Below are 8,404 nucleotides of genomic sequence, written 5' to 3'. Positions count from 1 at the left end.
GGTCCCAGAAGGAGCAGACAGGGCAGGGCCCTTGCGGGGGTGGGTCAGGCGTGCGGAACCAAAGGGGGGCCCGGTGGACTTGGGTTCATAAGGACCTTGTCCTCTCCGGGCTGTGGGATGAGTGAGGGGCCGTGTAGAGCAGGGGCCTGGGACCTCGGGTGCAGGGATGTGATGTGGCCCAAGACCCACACCTGCCCTCTGCTCGAGGCCCTCCCTGGACTTCACGTGCCCTGCCGGCCCTCACGAGCCGGGGGCAGTCAGGCCCTGCCTCGAGAGCACCTCGGTGCAGGTGGGTGTTTCAGGGTGACCCTGCCAACATTCCCGAGCCCCCGTGTCCTGGGTCCAGCAGTCTCTCCGGAATGGCTGCACACAGGAGCTGAGCAAGGCACGACATCCCTCCGGGCGGGCCCGGGGCCGAGGGCCAGTGACCCACCCCACCCCACCTCCCTCACCATGAATCCAGAAAGGGCCGGGCTCCCAGCCCTGTGCTCCAGGCCGAGCTCTCCTGCCGTCTGGCCCTTTGCATCCTGCAGGCTGCAGCCGCGAGCCCCCCCAACACCCTGAGGTGTCCGGGGTCCATCGCTGGCTCCTCCGAGGTCACACAACAGGCTCCAGGGATTCGGGTTTCCATGTCAGCTGCAAACAGAGCATCAGGCCCGCGGCCAGGACCACAGGAGAGATTACAGCATCGCCACATGGTGTGGCTGGGAGGCAGGTGGTGGCCCCATGACGTCAAAGGCAGGAGGAATCAACGGACCACGGCATGGACTGCTCGTGGTCGGCAGGCGTTCTGAGTCAGGGCGCGCGGGCCGTGGCCCAGCAGCAGCTCTCCCGGCCACGACAGGCGAGGACCTGGGCTGACCTGGGGCCAAGCCCTGCCAGGCCCAGAGCCTTCCAGGAGGGCACGGGGCGCACGGAGCGCAGGCGGCCTCTCGGAACACGCTCTGTGACCTTGGTGGACGTGCCCACCGCCACGAGACTTCTACCCCAAGAACACCGGCCACTTCTGAAGGCTGGAAATACCGGCCAGTGAGCATTCCACGTGGCAAGGAAGCCACGCCGCGGGTGGAGAATATTGTGACAGGTCAGACACGCGGAGGATTTGCACCCCGAGGACACAAGCCCCCCGAATCCCTGAGAAAAAGACACATTTGCTCAAAAGAAAGAGACAAAGGACATGAGGATACAGCTCACAGGGGAAAAAAGCCCAGAAACATCTGGAAAGATCCGGAACCACATAGGGAGCCAGGATGAGCAACGAAAGCAGCCGGGCCTGGCTGTGGGGCGGGAGGGGGGCAGGTGCAGCCCGACAGCCAAGGTCGGGGGGGCAGGTGCGCACGGGTCCCGTCAGCCTTGAAGAGGCAACGGACAGATTCAATCTAAGCTCCTCACGTGTGTGCCTTTCGAGCCGGCGGTTCCGTTCAGGCATCTGGGGACGCGCTGTCTCAGCACAGCCAGCCGTGTGTGCGCAGGAGTCGGGGGACCGGGACGCAGCCAAGAACACCCAGCGGGGCTGGCCAGGGGGCCCAGCTCGCGTCAGAGGCCGCTCCCGGGAGGCGTTAGGAGCAGTGACCGCCAGTGCCTTGCTGGCCATGAAGACACGGGAAGGTGTGGACACACGTGGATCCGCGTGGAGCCAACGTGAACAAGTTGAGTCCCTTCTGACCCGGCAGACCTCTCAGACGTGCTGACGGGAAGGCCACAGAAGCATGGAACTAAGGTGGTATTTCTGTGCATACATGCTCACACATGCGCAAATGCACCGAAGGAAGGGATCCCCCCTCGTGAAGGAGCCTCCTCTGGGCGGGAGGGGCTGGGAGGGGGCCAGCGGGGCCCGTGGAGTCTCACCCCACACTCCCGCACCGCTGCCCCCTTAGGCGGGTGGCCCTAAGTGCCCGGGCCCGTCCCACCCCTTGGAGCAGCTTCCGGAACCTTCCATGGCCTCCTGAACTCACACTCTGCGGGGTCTGTGGCTGTCTCCCATGCTCTGTCTCGCCATTTCACACCCCCCCATGTGTGGGTCCCCCTGTGGCCCCGGGGGGACGAGCGGGTCAGGATCTCCAGGCCCAAGGCTGCGGGTCCGGGGACTCAGGGGCCGACCCTCCCTCCAGACTTGCGTCCTTGTCCTACGATTGGAAACTCAGGGAGGGAGATGCGCCCCCTTGAAATCACACAGGCTGCACCCACTTCCCTCTTTTTAAAGCCTCATTTCCTTCGGGTTTTCTCATCCCCATGAGAGCCTTCAGCGTGGCCGGGAAAGCATCTCACAGGCCGAGTCACGGGTGGCCTGGAACTGTGGGGCCGTGTCTAGGGAGGCCCCGGTCAGCTCGGTCCTCCCGAGGCCCGAGCTTTGGACCTGGAGCTAAGCTGTCCTCAGCAGGTCTGGCTGGTGTGTCCGGTGAAGGGTGCGGGGACCCAGGCACTGAGGCCAGTCCCGGGGAAACAGCTGCCATCCCCTCGGGGAGGGCCCTGTGTCCACCAGCTGGGTCTTGGCCAGGGAAGCGCCTCTCACACGGGGCCGGGGCCGCAGGGCAGGGACTTTGGGAAATGAGATCAGTTTTTCTGCGTCCCTCCACGTTGGCTGCCGTGGTGCCGGCTGTGACTTTCGTCCAGAGCTCGGGTCTGTGAGTTTGGGTGACAGCGAGACCTGCTGCTTGGGAGCACAGTCTCCAAGGCCTCTGGCTGGAAAGCCGAGACCGCAGCAGGTGCAGCGTGCCCCGGGCGAGGCAGCATCTCCGAGTGCCCTGCACAAATCCCCCGGGCCCCACCGTTGTCCCCAGGGGCTTCGGGAAGCTTTCTGAAAAGACCCAGGGAGCCACGCTGCCCGTCAGGCTTTGTGGGGCCGGGGGGCGGGGTCGCGTTGTTCTCCCCGTTCTTGTTTTCAAAGCCGGGCAGACTCGGGAGGGCGACAGCCGAGGGTGGGTCGGGTTTCCTCCTAAGTGGAGCTAGCCGGGCCGCCAGTCCCAGGAAGGACGTGGCGCTGCTGGGTGGGGAGCCTCAGGTCGGGTTTCTCCCCGGAGATAGAAGCCCATTGTTGGCGGCTCTCCCACGGCGTTTCCCAGGGAGAGCAGAGGCCTCCGGGGGCCCCAGTTCCCCCCGGCCGTTCTGGGGGACCCGCGGGGGCTTCAGAAAGACGAGCCAGGTGGGGCAGATCAGGTTTGATTCGGGCCTGGGAATGCGGCGAAGTGAGCCTTGGTGGCTTCTGGAAGGAGCTCCGGGAGGAAGGGCCGAGACCGAGGGCGCCCTCGGCCGCTGCTGCCCCAGCCGCTCCCACCGAGCCCCGCTGCCCTGGCAGGAGGCCCCGGGAGGGCCCAGAAGCCGTCCCCGAGAGATCCGGCGAGAAGTCCGCCTCTCACCCGCCCAGAGGGCACAGGCCCGGACGAGGGCACCAGCGAGTGCTGGCTGAGAGGCGGACACTTTTAAAGACTATTAACCGCGTTCGTACGTGTCCAGCCCGGCGGCGTGAAACCCCTTCGCGGTGCTGCTCCCGCGTCACCACCGTCTACACCTCGAGCTTTTCCGTTCCCCAGCAGAACCTGTACCCGTCCAACTCTAGCTCCGCCCACCCCGTCCGGTCCCCGGGAACTTCTAATCTTCCTCTGCCTCTATGAATTCCGCTCCTCTAGGGACCGCATACGAGTGGCACCGTGTAATATCTGTCCTTCTGCGTCCGACTCATTTCACTGAGCACGATGTCCCCGAGGTCTGGCCACGCGGTAGCAGGCGGCAGAGCGTCCTGGGCTGTTGGGGCGGGATCGCCTTCCCCCGTGTGGACGGACCACAGCTTCCTTCTCCGTCCCTCTGTCGTGGACCCTGGGCTGCTCCCACCTGTTGGCTCTCGTCAGGAACGCTGCTGGGCCCACGGCGCACAAACACCTCCTCGAGACCCTGTCTTCAATTCTTTGGGCAGGCGGCCCCAGAGGGGCTTGCTAGGTCCCGTGGCAACGCCGTGCCCTACCTTTCGAGAAACTGCCGAACCGTTCTGTACGGCGGCTGGGCCACGTTGCCCTCCAGCCAGCGACACAGACGGCTCCCGGGTCTGCACGGCCTCGCCCTGCTGAGCGGCCACGTTGAGCGTCTCTTCGCGGGCCTTTCGCGTGCTGTCGGCCCCTGGGACACTTCTTTGGAGAAAGGTCCACTCCAGCCCTCCGAAGAAGGGGCGGATTTGTTTGACTCAAAACGTCCTGACTGGCCTGGACCCGGTGTGGACACCGTCCTTGTCCCCACAGGGGCGAGACCGTCACCAACACTTAGGGCCGCTTTCCAGAACTTGGCTAAGGACCAGCGGGGTGAGGGAGGAGGCGATCGCCCCCGGGGCCCTGGGGACCCCCCAAACCACTTTCCCTGCGGCCCCGAGGTTCCCTGGCTTCTCAGTGACGGGGGCAGCGGCGAGAACTCGCCGGCCGCGCTTTCTCACGGTTTGGGTTACAGCCCGCGGCCCGGGGCGGGATTAATTGGATGGGTCACAATTGCCCTTCTCTGTTTCTCCTCTTTACCTGGCTGTCTGACAAGCACCTACTTCAGAATCATCAAGGACCCCCGCTCCGCCCCTCCGGGGACCAGGCCCTTCTCACCACTACCGAGGCCAATTAATATGTCTCATTTACATGAAAATGTGCAGAAGATGTCTTTTTACATAATTAACTATATTTTGCAAGTCATTAAAATTCTGCAGCCCTGCCCACAACAGCAACCTATTCACCAGCAGAGATAAGTGCCTTCTCTGGGGAGGGGTGGCTGCAAGGGGAGGGCTGGGGGGGAGGGGGGGAAAGCTGGCTACTGATGCATATTCATGAGAGGGGCGGTTGGGCTGTTGCTGGGGGCAGGGGCGGCTCCGGCTGGAGGGGTTTGTGACGGGGCAGGGAGGGGGTGGGTGGGTTGCTGCGGGTACCACGTCCCCCCCCCCAGAGGTCTGGGCAGGGTCCCAGGGTGTTAGGGCACCCACTCCCTCCCCAGTAATTCCTGGCCTTCTAGAACCCCCTCTGGCACCCAGTGCAGAGGACAGAGCCCAGGGGCTCGACACTGAGTAGGGGGCCCCCTGCATCTCTCCCGCGCCCCAGCGCCACCCCTCCCCTCTGTGGGAAGGCCAGCCTGGAAGAGCGGCCGCAATGATTCTGAAGACAGGGGGCCTTGGCCCACAAGGAAAGTTTCTCAACTCTGCTAAAACCCAGCCCGTGGGCCCTGGGGACACCCCGGGGGCTGGAGGTGGGGGACGCCCTGGGGGCAGGAGACGGGGGGACGCCTGGGGGCTGGAGATGGGGGGATGCCCCGGGGACTGGAGGTGGAGGGAGGCCCTGGGGGGGCTGGAGGTGGGGGGACGCCCTGGGGGTCTGGAGGTGGGAGGATGCCCTGTGGGGGCAGGAGGTGAGGGGACGCCCCGGGGACTGGAGGTGGAGGGAGGCCCTGGGGGGGCTGGAGGTGAGGGGACGCCCTGGGGGTCTGGATGTGGGGGGACGCCTTGGGGACTGGAGGTGGAGGGAGGCCCTGGGGGGTCTGGAGGTGGGAGGACGCCCTGTGGGGGCAGGAGGTGAGGGGACGCCCCGGGGGCTTGAGGTGGGGGACGCCCCGGGGGCTGGAGGTGGGGGGTCACCCGTTGCTTCATTTCTCCTGGCCCCTATTTCTCTGTAAACCAGGCTGACATTTCCTTCCTCCCGGCGCTTCGCCATCTTTAAACAAGGTCACACACGTCAGTCGTAGGCCCACGCCTCGCGGTGTGTCCAGCGCACGTGAGCTCCCGTGACAACAGCCTTCACGTCCGGCTGCGAGCCCCGCAGCCCTGATCCGTGAGGTGAACGCCTCTGTTCCTTCTGCCGTGGTTTTGGCCTCAGCTGTTCGACAACACCCTGGAGCGAGCCTTCCTGTTCCCTCTGTGCCCCGGGACACTGTGGAGCACAGGACACAGCCAGGCCTCCCGGCACAGCCTAGTTCCAGTGGGGAGACCATGGGTGAAGCCAAGCGTCACTCAGAGCCGCCGGGAGGGGGGGAGGCCTGAGAGGACAAGGCAGGCAGAAGCCAGGAGAGGGAAGGCACACGTGGTCTGGGTCCGCACAGAGGGATGAGACTGTCCCAGGGACAGAGGGGGGGGCCGCCCACCGAGGAGGAGGGACCCTAAGCAGGCAGGGGTGTCGGTGTGGGGGCAGGGAGGGGGGTCCTGCACCACCGTCCAGGTGGGTGGGGCCTGGGAAGGGGGAGTGGCCAAGAAAGCCCGAGGGCCCATCCCTCTCCTCTCCTTCCTGGAGCTGAACTGCCGTGGGGCAGCGATGTGTGCTCCTGGGGGTCTGAGAGACCCCAGCCTCGGGGACCAGGCCCTTACTCACGGCACCCTGTAGGATGGGGTGCTGGTGTCGTGGATAATGGAAGGGGGTCCCCTGCTCACCACTGGGGTGAGGCTGAGGCTGGAGGGCAAGGCCCATGGGGACCAAGGAGGGACTCTCTTCCCCAGAGAAGGGGACAGGCCATGGGATCAGAGCATAAGGCCCAGGCACTGGCCCTTGACTCCAAAGACCTTCATTTCAGATCAGCTGCTGAGGCCTCGCCCAGGAAACCATGCGGGCACCGGGATCGAGCCACAGACAGGACCCTCTTGCTCCCAGAAAGCTGTGTCTTCCGGCCTGCAATCAACCTGATTAGATCGTCCTGTCCCCGAGGGAGGCTGTCTCAGTCCAGAAAATACTGAGAACTGAAACCCAGCCCGGAGACAGTAACTATGAAAAACACACTCAGCTTCACACAGAATTAAAGGGACACGAGTCAGGGAGACAATGCACCCATCGGTGCTCCCGGCAAAGAAGAGGGGGGCTGACGCCAGCCCGAGGCCCTGAGAACGGCCTCTCCCTCCCTCGTGGCAGGCGGGGGTCCGTGGGCGCGGGAGAGCCACCCTGACAGGCCGGCCACCACCCAAGTCACCAGCACCCACGTCCTTCGTCCCAGCAACGCGGCCAGCAAAGCCTCGCGGGAGGAAGATGGCTGAGGTGGTCAACACCTGTCATTATTGCCGTGTTTTGTGGTGCGAGTATTGTTCTGGAAATGTTCTCCGAGGGTCTGGTTTACAAACGCTGACGCATCGCGAGCAGATCCTTAGACCAGCGCGTGTCAACGTGGGAGACCCAGCCTGTGCACGACACGCGTGAGAGACCGCGTACCAAAGACTTTGTAAAGCTCCAGGCGCTTACACCGTCAGACAGCACAGCGGCGTGCGGCTGGACACGTGTCTCTCCGAGAGACACCCGGAGCGGGTGGCAGTGACAGGGTCCGCGGGTCCGCTGGCGTGCCTCCTGGATTCAGTCCCTTCCCTGCTGCCCCCTTTTCTTCCGTGTATACGCACTACCGTTATTGGGTGAGAACCCAAGCTGAGCCAGCAAGGGGACAGTGTGGCTCCAGGAGACGTGGCCCTTAGGTGGGGTCAATGAGGCCCCTGCCCCCACAGCCACAGCCCCGGCCTGGCCGTTGCCCAACCCTCCCAGAACGCTCGCTCCTAATATGGTCAGGAGTCACTTGAGTGTTTGTTTATCTTTTCAAGGGACTCTGGTGTGGCCCGTAGACTAGGCCGTGGGGGGATCCCAGGGTTGTCTGCCCTCAGGTGACCAGGAGTCCAACCAGGAAAGGAAAGAGACCCGGGGCAAAGTCCGCCTGCGGCTCAGGCCCCTCCTCACTCCCCCTTCCCTGGGGAGGAGGGGTACCCACGCGCTTTGGCACAAACAACGTCCGGCCTGGGCACCCGTCCCTCACCTGCTCCCACCTCCCACGTCTCTCTTGATCTATAGAGACCACTGCTCCTCCGGGAACGCTCTGGCTCCTGGCCACCAGAGAGTGCCCCTGGGTCCCGGTCCTGCTGACCATCATGGTTCTCTCCAAGCATTCTCTCCAAGAAGGGAGAAGAATTTCACATGTACCATGGGCATGTCACACTTTCCATCTATAGCTGAGACCATTCAGTCCCTCGTCCATTGTGCACTTTCTTCCCCAGGCCATCCTGCTAACTCGTTAGGGGTTCAAGTCAATAGCCTGAGGCACTTGGAAATAAGCAGTTATTTACATTGTCCTTGCTCCTTGAGAGCCCAGTGTCCCATGGACGGGGTCCAGCGTCCTTGTTGCATCAGAATGAAGAGTCTCGTGGACCGGTTCCAGCGCCCTTGTTCCATCACGGTGCCGCATCTTACAGACCAGCTCCGGGCAAGGCCAATCTTTGTCCTCCCAGAGGAGACAATGGCCTGCTTGCCTGAGACTTCGTTCACATCTCCTTACCACCTGTGCTGGTCCAGCTGTAACTCTAGGAACTTCCATTCAACCGCTGTGACCCGTGGCAATAAGGGTAGGCCTCACACCGGCTGAACACGGGCGCACATTCAGGAGCCACCCTAGAATCGGGCTTTTCATCCTGCCCGTCTTCAAAGGCGGCATATGA

The sequence above is a fragment of the Lynx rufus genome, unplaced genomic scaffold, assembly GCF_022079265.1.
Source record: "Lynx rufus isolate CCGP_SWC_20201006 ecotype Redwood Valley unplaced genomic scaffold, mLynRuf1.p SCAF_2, whole genome shotgun sequence".
NCBI lineage: Eukaryota > Metazoa > Chordata > Mammalia > Carnivora > Felidae > Lynx > Lynx rufus.
This window is presented reverse-complemented; position numbering follows the sequence as displayed.